At 35.5% G+C, this 14,924-nt stretch overlaps 1 protein-coding gene across 2 annotated transcripts in view; it reads left to right on the top strand.

Annotated features, from left to right (window-relative positions):
- The first annotated feature begins 13,341 nt into the window (after positions 1-13,341).
- plagl2 (pleiomorphic adenoma gene-like 2) overlaps positions 13,342-14,924 on the top strand; it is a 123,728-nt gene continuing 122,145 nt past the window's right edge. For both annotated transcript variants that reach the window (XM_048549950.2, XM_048549951.2), the window contains exon 1: positions 13,342-13,476. The gene's annotated coding sequence lies outside the window, so the exon portion shown is untranslated. The remainder of the gene's footprint in view (positions 13,477-14,924) is intronic.

Genomic DNA, 14,924 nt, shown 5'->3' on the forward strand with positions numbered 1-14,924 from the left:
GATAAGCCTGTTTCAAGATGTTATGGATTAGACTAAACTCCCTGAGAATATGTCAGAGATAGCCCAGAATCTGACATTTTCTTATTTAAAAGGCATGTGCAAGGTATTGCGTTCCAGATGTAATTCAAATGGTCAAACTAGAAGGCTGTAAGGAAAAAACACTTTATTGCTACACTGCAATTAAGATACAGACAAAATAAAAATAGAAAAAAGACTGGCTAAACTGTAACTCTATTGAAATGCTTAACAAAATAATATATGTATTAACTACTATTGGTTAGCCATTCCCATATCGCTACTTTCCATAAACACCCAAGGCAAAGGCAAATGGAAAGGAAAACTCAAAAACACAAACCCAGCAGTAGTGAAAGAGCATAAGCTTTTGCAGAGAGAGCGCTGTGCCTCCTTCCAAAATTCTAACTTCACCAACTGAAAGCAAAACCTACAAACCTTGGGTTTATGAGAGCTTGATTCCACCCATCCATCCTTCCTTTGTCTACTTTAAAAACCAGAGCTAATTAAACTGCTGGGCAGAGAGCAGGCAGCTCACCTCCAGGTTTACAAACATGCTTTCAAGAAAAATAGGACAGAACAAATCCGTCTTAAAGGCACAGCTCGTCACAATCATGATATAAAGGACTGTCAGTGAGAAGCAGCGATGGTAGAGATTGAAGCATCCTCTAAGTTCTGGATATGTTCAGAGTGTGTCTTGTGCTTCAGTGATTACTTTTAGTGTAAACAGCTTGTAACTCAAGTTGTTGTGTGTACTTAATCTTAACCTGAGCTTGTGTAACATGTAACTGAGATATAACTAGCTATGAACTATGAATACGTGATAAAACTGTAATATTAATAATGGGATGACTTCACCCGGGGACTGTTCATATAGATATCCTTCCCCATGTGGTACTCATAATCTAGACTGATACCAGCAAGAAATCCACCCAAGGGATTTCGGATGATTGTAGAAGTAACCAAAATTCACAAGCAACAGCAATGGTTACAACCCATATTTCAAAATATTCTAGCAGTAATATCCTGAAAAACAAACCACTCTCCTACAAAAGCCACGGCTATCCAAGGTCAGCAAATTATGTATCATTAAATATTCAGCAGCTTAAAATAATACAAAGCTGTTATTTCCCTTGGATACAACAAGCCAAATATACTGTAGAAGGAATAGAAGTACTAAACTTTCTCCTAAAAGTTTAAAACAATGAGAAATAACTTCTAAAAAAAATTAAACATTTATTTCAGAAATAGACATCTGAATAAATAATAGACACTCAAGGTACATCAAGCCCCTAAGGGGAAGGTGAAGATATTTACATTTATGAAAAAAATTCTTATTGGAGAAGCCAATGAATGGTTTAAGTCACGATGTTAATGTTATGTCAAAAACATTAAACATTATTGGGAAAAGCTGTGGACAAAGTCTTGATGAAAAATGACACTTTTTAGTAAAATTATCAAAACTACAGCCTAACCTGATTAATTGAAGTGAAAAAGTCAGAGTTAGAAGGAAATTTTACAAAACATTATGTTTTGAAGGAAAAAATTGTTCAACTGAAATAAATATGTTGAGGCATGAGATCAGTGTGACACAAATTTTTCATTTAAAAATGGTGTCCAGCAAACAGAGAAGAAACTCAGTAAAGAGCAAGTGAAAAAAAATTCTTTATCCTGTAGGTCCATTCGCAGATCTTATCTTAAGAGAAGAGAATGTGAACAACTGAAATCTTTAGGAATATTGCAAGAGCATTTGTCAATTAAGCACCAATTATATACTGGAAAGAGCAAGGATACAGCTTCCAGCAAAATCTGTTGACAACTTTATCAGTGATCTTTATTTGTTGTTAGAATTTTGTGATCCTGTTGATTTACAACAGAACCAATTCATCTGGAATTTCTGAGCCATCTATTTCAGATATGTTACAAATGCAAGTGGATCCCACAATGAAATCAACAAACCAGACAGAGGTAGAAACTGAAGTGCAAAAACAGGATAGAACAACGATGGGAACAGAATGTCAACCAGCTCTAGATATTCATTAGATGTCAGCATTTTCTACAGCATAAAAACATCAAAGTGTCACACGGCAGACCAACAAAAAGCATTTTAAAATCCACTGAATCCAGAAGTTTCTGTTCCAGATGAGGAGTTTTAAAAAAAACATTAAAAGAAGCAATGCCTGGTGCCAATCCAACTTTTGATGAAAATAGGATATTTCTAGACAATGTGAAAATGTCAAACCACAGATTAATTGTGCTTCCTTGCACAAAAATGTTAATGCCTTACAGGAAACACCTTTAGAAGAATGCACAGCATACCAAGACATACCTTCATTAGTACACGTTATCATATGAGAATATGACACCATACAAAGTTTTAAGTCAACCTTTCCTTGATGTAATAGAACTTTTTTTTAAAATCGCTGTAGGGACTTTGAAATCTGTAGGCAGCAGTGACTTCCAATGTGTTGGCATGCAGATTGACTATAAGATGAAAAAACCTTAAGACATAGGAGCAGATATTAGACCATTCAATCCATCAAGTTGGCTCCACCAGTAAATCATGGCTGATAAATTTCTCAACCCCATTCTCCCGCTTTCTCTCTGTAACCCTTGATCTACTTGACATTCAAGAACCTATCTCTGTCTTAAATATACTTAATGACCTGGCCTCCACAACCTTCCGGGGCAGTGAATTCCATTGATTCATCACTCTCTGACTGAAGAAGTTTCTCCTTATCTTTGATCTAAAAGGTCTTCCCTTTACTCTAAAGCTGTGTCCTTGGGTCCAAGTCTCTCCTACCAATGGAAACATCTTCCCAACATCCACTCTGTCCAGGCCATTCAGATTTCTCTCAGTTTCAATTGGATCTTCCTTCTAAACTCCATCAAATATAGACCCCAGAGTTGTCAAACGTTCCTCAGACGTTAAGTTTTTCATTCCTGGGACCATTCTCATTAACATCCTGTGAACCAACTCCAGGGCCAATATATTTTCCCTGAGATATGGAGACCAAAACTGCACACAATACTCCAAATATGGCTTGACCTCAGCCTTATAAAGCCGCAGTAGTACATCCCTACTTTTATGTTCAAGTCCTCTCAAAATAAATGCCAATGTTGCATTTGCCTTCCTAACTAGAAAGAACCTTCAAGCAGCTGCGCAGCCATGCAGTTTAGTGGGAACACTGGCTTGTGACACAGGTCATAGAGGTTACCAGCCATTCAACCAGTTTCAAGTTTGACAACACAGAATGACTGTTATTGTATTAGCTGAGAGCCGTCCTTCATTGAGAATAAAACTCCAACTTTCTGATAGAGAACTGTATGGTGTAAGCTGGATGTTGCTCAAAAATCAGCAGTTTAGTCACAACTCCTTCACAGCAATTAGAAAAACGCAATAAATGTTGCACGTGAGGGTTACTCACATCCTCAGAACAAATGGCAAAAAAGATCAATTGTTAGTATTTCCGAGAAGCATCTCAGCATTTGCTAACCAATATCAATGTTAAGCCACAGATAAAACTACCAATAAAATGCAGTGCTAATGGCTAGTAGCTGCATGTTCAGAGACAGTAAACTAGCCTGAAATGCGTTGACACACACTTTGAAACAGGATAGAAATGGAGATGATTAAAGAGTATAATGCTGTGCAGTTGTTTAAAAAAAGTTGTGCGATAGAAATGCTTTCTGGGCAGCAGCACAACATGAAAAATGACAGCAAATCTGTTCAAGATTTCATCTTTTTATTTCCAAAACATGCTCATTTGCAATGTGCCAATGCTATTGTGTGTCTGAGAGAGTTTCAAATTTGCCAGTCCTGACTTCAGCATTCCAGTGATTATACTTCTTTAGTGAGACACAGGGAAATACAGAAGGAAAGTCTGAAGCAGGAAATCATAAATAAGAAACATGAAAGTAGCAGAGGGAAGTGCAAAAGAAAAGCAGATAAGGGGAAATAAATCAGGAAAAGGAAATAATGAAACCAGAAATGAATAGAGAACAAACTGAAAAAAAAAGGTGAACAGTAATGCAAGGACAGATTAGAAAAAAAAGGGTGATTTGAGAAGGAGGAGGTAAACAGGCAGAAAGAGAAACACGTAGGTATGGTTTGGGGAAAGACAGATTCACTTCACAAATTAAAAGGGAGGTGACAGATATAAAGGAGAGATGGAAATTGAGTTACAGAAGATAAAGTGAGAGAACAGGAACAGAAGGAACAGTGTGGAAGGAAGGAGTTTGAAGTCAAGGAAAATCACGAAGCAAAGAATGAAGAAAGCTGCATCCATTGAGTGCTTTCCATGATCTCAGAATCTCCACAGGCATTGTGCAGTTGATGTTTTATCTTCAAGTGTAATTGTGGTTCCAATACAGAATAACAGGTGTAAAAATGCTGGATGGAAGGAAGAGAATATAAAGCAACACACCAGTTCAAGACTTTCATTGACCCACTTTATTTTGGACAGTTATTTTGTTTCTAGGAATCATTTTTACATTAGCAAAATCAATTCTCAATCTTTTATCAGTCATACCTGTAATATTGTTCTGCCTTCAAGGTTGCAAACTTGAAATTCCAGAGCTTTTTTCCAAACAATGCCATGGGTGTATGCAAGCCCCCAAAGACTGCAGCAGTCAAAAAGACAGCTTTCCTCCATTTTCCATGTGCAATTATGAGATGGACAACAATTGCAGGTCTAGCACAAAAATTAAATTTACCAAGCTGATCCACACATTGTCAAAGTGCAACGACTATCAAAAATGCCACAGATAAATTAACCTATAAGTACTATACTTATTGTCACATTATAAACAGTACAATTCCCTCAGATTGATCATTATTATTTTCAACATCTGAGGTCTGTGGAGCCCTCCTGTTGGACATTTTATTGCATACAGATGTTTTGAATGACAACTAAAGCATCTGTTAACTGTTGCTAAAATTCATTCATTTATTATTGCTACTCCAATCCTGTTTGTCTGCTAGATCTGCTAAAAAAAGTCTTTATATTTGATCCTTCTGTCTGTAACTCGCCTGTTGTACTGATGCCTGTACAGCATAACCAAATAATTTCAAAATGTGGACTCCTTTATTTTATACCATACTGTAAAGTATCCTATTCACAGCATCAAGTCTGCTAGAAATGGCTACTTATAAAGATTTCTGCTTATACAAGCAGCTGACAATAGATAGAAACAATATCTTTATTGGAGAATAGAATGTCATTTAAGTATAGCAATGTATCCATATGCAACACCTTAGCATAATACAATAATTTAAATGCGAATAAAATAGAACGTGATGAAAATATCCAGCTGGTCTGACAGCAATTGTAAAGGGAGAAGAGTCATACTTGAATCAAAACATCAACTATAATTCTCTCCACAGATGCTGCCATACCTGCTTGGCATTTCCAGCACTTTTTGTTTTTAGTTCAGATTTCTGGCATCCAAGTACTCAATTTTCAGTTTGAATGTGAGCACAGAGTAAGGAAGTGCCAAGGTGAATTTTTGTTATCTTTTCTATAGTCTGTTCATGTCCATGATATATTCTTCAATGAAATTACTGCCCATCTTTCAAAAGAAATTTGATAGATGATCTAAGCTTGCATCAACATTGAATTGGTGGGCGTCTGGCTCACAAAGTACCGTATGTCTGATTTACTTTTAATTGGGTGACAAAGTAGGACCATACCTTGTTTTCTCTTCAGTAAGGATGCAACCCATGTCTACATATTGACTGCATTTCCCTACAGATCATAATGTTCAGATTCGGAGAACATCAGTGAACAAGTGTACTCTGACAATTTACACTTGCTTTCAGCTGTACTTTACCTGTAACTCAGATTTTAATCATCTGTCTGAAAAGAAATTCTTAGTTTCCAACCTTTATCTTGAGGCAACCATTCTCTGTCCATGTTCGTTCATTCTTAAGTCAGAGGCGAAATTTGGAAACCAGATCCCAAACTTGATATCAGATTTACTTAGAGGTTGTAACATCTCATAAGTCTGCCTCCTCCCTAAGTCAGAGAGTGTCCTCAAAGTTTCTCTTCATGTATGCTGAAGGTCCTTGAATGTCTCTCAGTTGTGTATTCTTGACCTCAACAATACAATCAATTTATTGGAGGTTTCAGTAGAAACATTTGAGGAGTGATGTTAAAGATGCATGCAGGATTGTAAACACTATAAGAAGTAGAATTCCTGGAAATAAATTAAACTATGAGAATATGTTAAAGGATTAGTGGCCCAAATAGGCAAAGACAAATATAGCACTATTCTGCAGACTTTCTTTCTCAGAGGGATCAATGTGAGAAATAGATGCTTGGATAGGTTAGTGGATACATCACTCTGGAGTCATTTAGGAATTCAAAAGGAGAGCTATGGATGGATCAATTTGGGGAAGCTGAAGTTATTGTATTGTGTTCTTATGAAGTTTATACTGAATGTGATTTTTTTTGAAATAAAGAGACAGTCTTTGTCTGAGAAAGAAACAGGCAGAGACCCTTCCAACGTGACAAACAATGCCAATAACACAATTATTGCAACTATTGTTTATTTTTAACGTATACATGAAGTATTCATTTTCTTTCAAGAGTCAAATTATACAACAGTATCTGTTAACACATATCCGAGTACTCCCCTAAAGCTTTACATTTTATAATTATTTTGTTTGAGAAGACATCTTAATTGGAAGTGGGTAATAAACAGGTTTATTAATTATGTTAATTGTTGTTTGTTGAGTTGAAAATGATGGAACCTGCATCAGAAAATTAATTTTTTTTGTGCTTTAACTTAACAACATCAAATCATTTGATAGCAAAGCCTCACTGAAAAAATACTCAGGAGTGTAAGCTGTCCCCCACGCTGAATCGAACAGATCCTGCGTGTTCTGTCCAGATGTCATTTCCCAGAAAAGGGATTACTCTAACTCCGCTCCTTGAAGGGCTACCCTGAAACAGAAGGGATGACACATTTGGTCCCTGCTGTTTTTTTTTGGTAGGGTGTCGGAGCCTCTTGCCTGAATTATAGTGGCAGATTTGCAGAAAGCAACCCCATAGAATTTCAGGATAAAGGTATTCTACATGCTGAATATTTCAGTTATTGTTTTCACTATTATTATACATTCGATATGTTACATTATTGTACTCTTGCACGAGATATTGAGTAATTTTGCATGATATAAATTTTACCTTTTCAGCATTTTACATCTTTACACATTTGTTACTTAAATGGATATGGTATTTTGACCTAATCAGTATTGTTACATATTCAGTGTGTGATCCTTCGAAGTTCTAAATTTTTAAATTTTTATAAAACATCTTACGTTTAAGCACTCAATTAAAAGAAACAAAATTCTTGATTTAAAATTGCACTTTCCACACTTAACATTTATCTCATACAAATATATGTTTCTTAGACAATGTAATATTTTTACAACAGATTACTGTTATGGCTTTTTAGCACTGTACAAAACTGTATTCGTACATAATTGACATAATGACAAATAGAATATTTTCATATATTCGACATTTACACAAAACAAATAAATTTGCACAATCTTTTTACACAGTATGATTCTTATGTATATAGAATTTTAAAATATTCACTATTTTTACACAAATTATTTTTATAGCATTAGAGTTTCTATTCCTTTTTGAAACACCTGTTAATTGTTCTCATTCAATCTTTGTCATCTTTACATTTACTTTAACATTTGCTTTATATTTTACTTCTAACAAAATATTTTCATAAGATTTCTGGTATGTTCTTCTATCTGGTATTTTTGTTTATTTTGTAAATTTTTTTAAGTTGCTATTTTTCATATGCAGTATTTTACGTGTACATTATTTTTTGCAGCATCCATGTCTTTCCAAAGCTGTGAAAACCCAATTTTCTTTTCATTATTTTGCATTTTCAGATCACTATCTCTTTTGCATATTCAGTTTTTATTCCATTTGTTTGTTTTAAGTTTTAATATACTTATAACATCCGTAGCAAATGGGAAGAGATAAATGAATGAAAACATCACACATTTACATAAATTCAGTGTCTTTACGAAGAAAGCTTACTTAACATGAACTTCTGAACTAGTTGTAACAGCCTGAGGGAATTGGACAGGAAATTTCTACAGTATTTTTTCCCATCATTGGCCTTTTATTTCTCTTTTTATTCTGTCTCTCCCTGAAGATTGCATGACTGCAGAGGTCGGTGGGAGGTGCAGTGTGTGAAGAAGTGTTTAGCCACATGATCTGGCCTTTCTGCAAGACTTGACAAACTAGCTGTTCTTTTCTTGCCCGTCAAAACTGTATGCTCACCTTGCATATCAGCTGTTTTGTTATGGTATGTGACTAGTTTAAGAAAGAACAGCGAAAAAGCCAGAAAAAAATTTCCCTGTTAAGGTCTGAAGAACAACAAGTAATTTGAAGAGATGGTTCTCAGGCTTGCTATGGACTACAACACACATTTAAGCAATAAATGTGTTGCATAAGATCGATCTGAAACATTAAATTTGGTTACTTATTCGATAGATTCTGCTCAATATTTCCAGCATTTTTAGATTTTTACATCAGATTACTGGCATGTAGTGTTTTGTCTTTATATGAGTATTTGGTATTTTATCGAATTCTGTTACAGGTAGTCAGTATGGCACTTTAACTACATTATGAACACGTGCAGCTAAGTTCCAACTCTGTTATCGATATTTGCTCCTATTTTCTGGATTTGTCACCCGGGGTCCATTTAAATGTTTTCTTTCTGTTCTGATTATTTACTGTTGCATTGAAATTTTGTTATGGGTAATCCATATTACAATTCAACAGAGTGTACTTGGTACCATGTTCTAAATATGCCTTGATTATGTTTTACTATGTTTTCATGTATTGTTGATATTTTGTGGCATATTAGGAGTGCATTGTTTTTAGGAGTATATTTTAATTCAGTGTGGGCACTTAGTTCTGCATTCCAGTTGTATTATAGGCATTTCCTATATTTGACAAAACATTTGTGTGTTTTGAACAAATGGTTTTCATGTGTCTTTGCCACAAATATTTTGTATTCTTGATATTGGATATGATACTTAGATTTTGACGTGGGCATCTTGCACTTTATTCTAATTTTGTTCTTGGTATTTGCACTTTATTCCAACTCAGTTTTATATTTATTTTAGACATGCTTCTAATTCTGCTGGGGTTGCTCTGTGTTCTTGACTCTGTTTTGTTCCAATATTGGTCCAGCAATCTAATTCTAGCTTTTAATCCCTTATTCTACTGCTGCTGTGGTGATTTGGTAATTTGATAGCTGTTTCATATAATTTTCTAATACTGTTGTACACGTGATGTCATAATCTAATCGTTTGGGAATGGTTTGCTTTCAGAATTAGAAAAAAGTTTTTTAATTTAGCTCTTTGCATTAGTGACTAGATTCCATTATTGTTGTGGCTGTTAGTATGTTCCTATTCTGATTCGAGATTTTTTTGTAATATTCCCATCTTATTTGAAGCATTGAGCTCTACTTTCTCATATTCTCAAGCATTTTCATACTGTGTTTTGATTCTGTGCTACTTGGCACATTTTTTGATTCATTTATTTGTATTGTTACTATATATTTTTCAAACAAACAATCGTCTAATACTATTGTGGGAATTTAGTACAATCTTCAGTCTCCTATGACTTTATATGCCACAGAGCACAATCTGCTATTTAGGATAAGAGATTCATTTGAATGTGACAACTTAGTATCATTATTCCTACAATGGTTTGGGTATTTTGTACTTGATATTGCTGGTGTCTTACTTCAATTATATTGGAGGTCCTTGGTAAGGTATCACATTACTTCAGTGCATCTTTTGATCGTGTTCAAATTCTGTTGTTAGTATTTGGTGCCAGCTCCCATTTTCTGTGGCATCACTTTTTGATATCACATCCTCGTTTTATTCTGAGTAGCTGATATTTTTGTATTACATACAAGATAACCCCAACAAAATGAGAACTTAACATGAAATATCAATACATCTCAAAAATGTAGACATGACAAAATCCAAAATCTAAAAATATACGAGATGCACATGAGGAAATTAGAACAATTGCCACTTACACCAAAAATAATCTGCGTTTTGTATCCGACAGCTGTAACTGGAATAAGATATCATGATATATACTTATGAGAGTGAGAATACAATGCTATTATTAATGTTTCGTTCCTCCGAAGGATAATTGGTGTTATATTTTGAAACACATTTCGATTCTAATACTTATTTGTTATCATTTTATATTTTGTCCTTTGATAGCTTGTTCCAATTATCTATGGTCATTTGGTGATGAACTGATTGTACCATTTGTCAGTCAACAAACTAATTCTCTTGTAGATATCTGATGATAAATCTTGATTCTGTATAGGGTATTTTGTATCTTGTCTATTTTTTTGTGGCACATAGTATTATATTGTGAAGCAGTAATCAGATTTTTCCTATTCTAATTATGTTGACGATGCAGGTTCATGGATAAATTCTATACTGATACCGCTTGCAAGGCTTTCATTTTGCAGTTATAGCTTCAGCTATTTTCTGATTCCACTGAGATATGTAGTAATATATTCTGACTGAATGATTAGTATTTAGTACTTGTTTTTATTATTCAGTGATGTCGTTGAATTCTGGGACTTGGCACCATTCTCAACCTTATTCTGCTATTTAGTATCATTGGCTAATTCTTTTGCGTATATCTGGTACACAATTTAGTGTGGCAATTTAGTACAATGTTTTAAATCTGCTTCTATCTGGGTATTTAGAACATATTTCAACTGCATTGTTAATTTGAAAATACTGTGGTTAATTACTGTCAGATTCTTTTCTCATGATTTGGGACTGTACTAATTCGATTGTAATATTTTGTATTTGATGTGGAATTCCACTGTGAATATCGAAATTCTGTTACTAGCATTTTATAATGTATTCTAGTTCTGTGATTTTTGATAGTATATTTGATACAGTTGTGGCTAATTGGTAATCTGTTCTGATTCTTTTTGTATATTTGCATTGAATACAATTTATTGCGCATAAATTAAACTTTCTGGGGCATTCACATTGCTAATTATTTTACATATTTCAACTTGCAGATGAACAATGAGTATTTAATACATTTTTTTGTATATGGAAGCTTCTAACAATATTCAAAAGAAAGTGATTAAATGTACTTGTGTTCTGGATATTCCAAGTCTTGAAAGTTAAAGCTCACTCAGTCATGTGGTGATAACACAGTTCACCTGCAGAACTCCAAGAGATTGATATTATCTCTCTCAAAATATATGTCTGCACATCCATTTTTGTGTGTTCCCCGGTAAAAACTTAAACATAGTCACTAATTTTGGATAATATCTTTCATTGTGACATTCTTTAAATGAACAAACAAAAGCAGTAAAATGTTTTGTTTGTTTTTCACAAGACTGAAATAAAACAATAACATTTTGTAAAAATGCAACAACGGAAACCATTGCATATCTATCTGACTGAGAATTTTTGGCCAGTGCACCATTTCTATTACCCATACACTAACAAGATGGTTGTTTGTGCCCAAGTATCTATACATCATTGAAATGATTCAGGTCAATTTTTCAGACTTAAAGTATTATTTTTGAACTTTTGGAGTCCCAATAGAAATCTCTTACTGTTACCCAAGCATTACTATCACGAATTTAATAGTCCTTAAGTATTTCTTCAATTGCAAAAGGTTTTAATAACTTGCCCTCATAAACAGCTGTCCTTCAATTATTTTAAAGGAAAAGGACATCTGATGCACAGTATTAGTCCCAAGGAAAGGGCAAAATCTACCTACATCTCCTGTCAAACGTAAATTTCTAAATAAAGACATATAAAGTAGTTCTGAGGAAGGGTCACCGGAGCTGAAACATTAACTCTAATGAAGGAAAAAAACAGATGCTGCCAGACTTGCTGAGCTTTCCCAGCAACTTTGTTCTTGTCTTTGATTTACAGTATCCACAGTTCATTCGTTTTGTATTTACATACCAAGCAGAAATGTATCCAAAATCATTTGTCTCAACAGCTTCTAAGACACCAGTCACAGTGAATGAGACATGTAACCTCAGAATTATCCCAGTAAGTTTTAATATATTCACTTCACTATTTTCGTTGACTGACATCTCTTAGTAGCTGTCATTAAAACATTCAGGCTACTGTCAGGCAAATAATTGTGTCTGCACATCTATGGCATCAATGGAACAAAGAATCTATCACTAATATGTAGAACAGAGCTGAAACATCTTGCTATTATGCAGAAGTCTCCATTATTTATACAACATGATCAGCAGTAAAGGATATATAAAGTCTCTATTTTGATGAACTAACTAACCCTCAGCAACCCTGTGCTTAACACTGCTGTTCAGAATTCATGTGCTTGTCAATGATTGAACATTTGACAAGAAAATAACATCATTAATATTAAAGTCAAATAAATATAAATTATTTGCCAGCAATTTGTGGGACAAACTCTATTCCTTGATGTAAAAGCCATCAATTGCTCACCTTCTTATTGGTCTCAATACATTTCAGTTTGCCAAAAGGAAGTACCAGCAACGATTAAAAAAAACATTAAATCTGAGACTGGTGATCACAAGTGAGGCAGTTTGCAAACGAAACTAGAATATATTAACTTTCAAGAGCGACCTCCAACAAAATTTATATTTTTTAAACTATTCCAATGAGTGAGATGTGCAAAATTGTATGCATATGGGAACCTTAGTAACGAATTGGCCATTGTTTTGTCTTGAAACGTAACGCACTTAATGGTAGAACTACATGATTTCAGTTCCTACCTGTGTTCTCCAATCGTATTATCGATGATATTAACGAGATAGCATCCAGAGGTCATTCTGGGCAAGACCAACTGCTTCAAAAACTTCTCCTTTGTGCAGAACCGTATCCAACTGTTGGCGCTAAATCCATTCCCATTCAGCGCTCGATCTTACTCCAGGTCCAACCAACGAAGAAAACGGAAAGCGGCAAGACTTGGTCCGTTCCATTCAATTGAATGGGAAGCCCATGCTCCCCGCCAGCGTGGAGCTCTAGCCAATTTCCAAGCATCTCCCTTTGCATCCTGTGCTGATGCCAGGCTCTTTCCAGCCACTTTGCAACAAAAAGAAAGGAAGGGAGGTGGTCTCCCATGGAATGGAGCAGCAGTGGGCCGTGGGGGTTTTGTTGGAGGCAATTGGGCTGGACAGATGGATGTTAACCCACCCGCACCTCCTATCTCCTGGACTCCAGAATCTGTAACAGCCTGCAATGTTGCGAAACCCCCTGACGTCACTCCCAGCATCCTCCGCACAATGGCTTCTGAAAAGAAGCTGGGGAAAGAATTTTTTTTAGGCCGTGAAAAATAGAGAAAAATAATTTCCAAAATTTGGAAAGTGGAGATCGCGTGCAAAAACTTATCGGAAAGAGATGCCGAGTCAACGGCGGTGAGTTTGCGCCTATTGCTGGAACGAATAGTGCGGGTTGTGGGGATGAAATTGACTAGTGAAGTGCTGGGAAGTTTCGCTGGGCAGTTTGTGTGTGTGTGTGTTTGTGTGTTGTGACTGACTGACTGACTGAGTGAGTCAGCTCGTCTTTATATTACATACTCCAAGTTTCTTTTTCCGCGGGGGGCTACCAGTTAAAATCACCCTCCTCTCAATCTGCTTCAAGACAGTTCAAATCCCACTTGCTGCAATCTTTTTAATTTGCAAGGGATTCTCTTCTTCACCACCCCCCCCCCCCATCCCCCTTGCCAGATCTTCATTTTTGGTGATTTTTTTTAATTACGTGATCCAAAAAAAAAGTCTTTCGGGGAGTCTGTTTCGTGTCTCCCAAACTTTATCTTCTTGTGGTTCACGCCGCGCTGTTGAAATGCGGTGCATTTTTTATTGCGGGGAGGGTTTTTACTGCAGTGAACTTTGCAACGATTCTGAATTGGAAAGTTTTAAACTTTTGAATTTCGTTTGGGGGTTGGTGTGGAGGAGTCGGTAAATATTTCGGTATCGGATGTTTCCCGGATTCTTTGCGCTTTAAGGTTTTATTCTCCCTCCGCTTCTAAAAGTTGCACGTTATGAAGTTGGTTAACATTAACTAGTTTTTTTGTGTGGCTCATATTACGGTTTTGTTGCTGTGAGTCAGGAGTTGGGAGGTGGTCACGCTGCTGGACTGTGACAAAATATATGTAGATAACTAAAATCTTTCGGAAAAGCAAGTCTCGTTTTGTTTTAAAATGGATAACTGTTGCACTTGTTTACTGTCGAGCTGTTGGCGCTGGTTGCGTTTCATCGACCATTGCACTGAAGAGATAGAATATTGTCCTGTGTTGCATGAAAAACTGTTTCGTCGTTACTGCAATGTGTGTAGTAACACGTGAGGTCGTTTAGTTGTAAGGGCAACCAAAGAGAAATGGGGGCATTTAAAGATAGTGTTTCTTAAGTCGTTTGTCTGTTAGAAGTTAAATATTTAGTTTTCAGCTATTGCAAATATTGATGAAACGCAGTGGAAGCCGCGTTGTGCTTGTTTGAAGCTTAAAGCGTGGAAATAAACATTTTAATCTCTCATTTTAAATAACGATGATAATTATTGTTCTCAGATGAGCGCTTTTGTAACGATTGGGTTTAGTTCAGTGTTGTAATTTCAAGAATTTGAGTCATAGAAGTCATTTGCTTTTCTTTTGTGCACGTCATCTTAGTTATGTGCCTAATATTATCAGAACCAGTTGCTGGGTTTAAACGTTTTTTTTGACGGTACAATTTTGTCTTCCCAGTTTCATAATTCAATATATTCCTATGGCATACCTGAAAGAATGAAATATGTAACATGTTGACATGGCAATCTGAACATTTACATCTCTTGTGGCAAATAACATATTGCACTAAATGTGTCTGCCCTC

The sequence above is a fragment of the Stegostoma tigrinum genome, chromosome 19 (genome assembly GCF_030684315.1).
Source record: "Stegostoma tigrinum isolate sSteTig4 chromosome 19, sSteTig4.hap1, whole genome shotgun sequence".
Classification (NCBI taxonomy): Eukaryota; Metazoa; Chordata; class Chondrichthyes; order Orectolobiformes; family Stegostomatidae; genus Stegostoma; species Stegostoma tigrinum.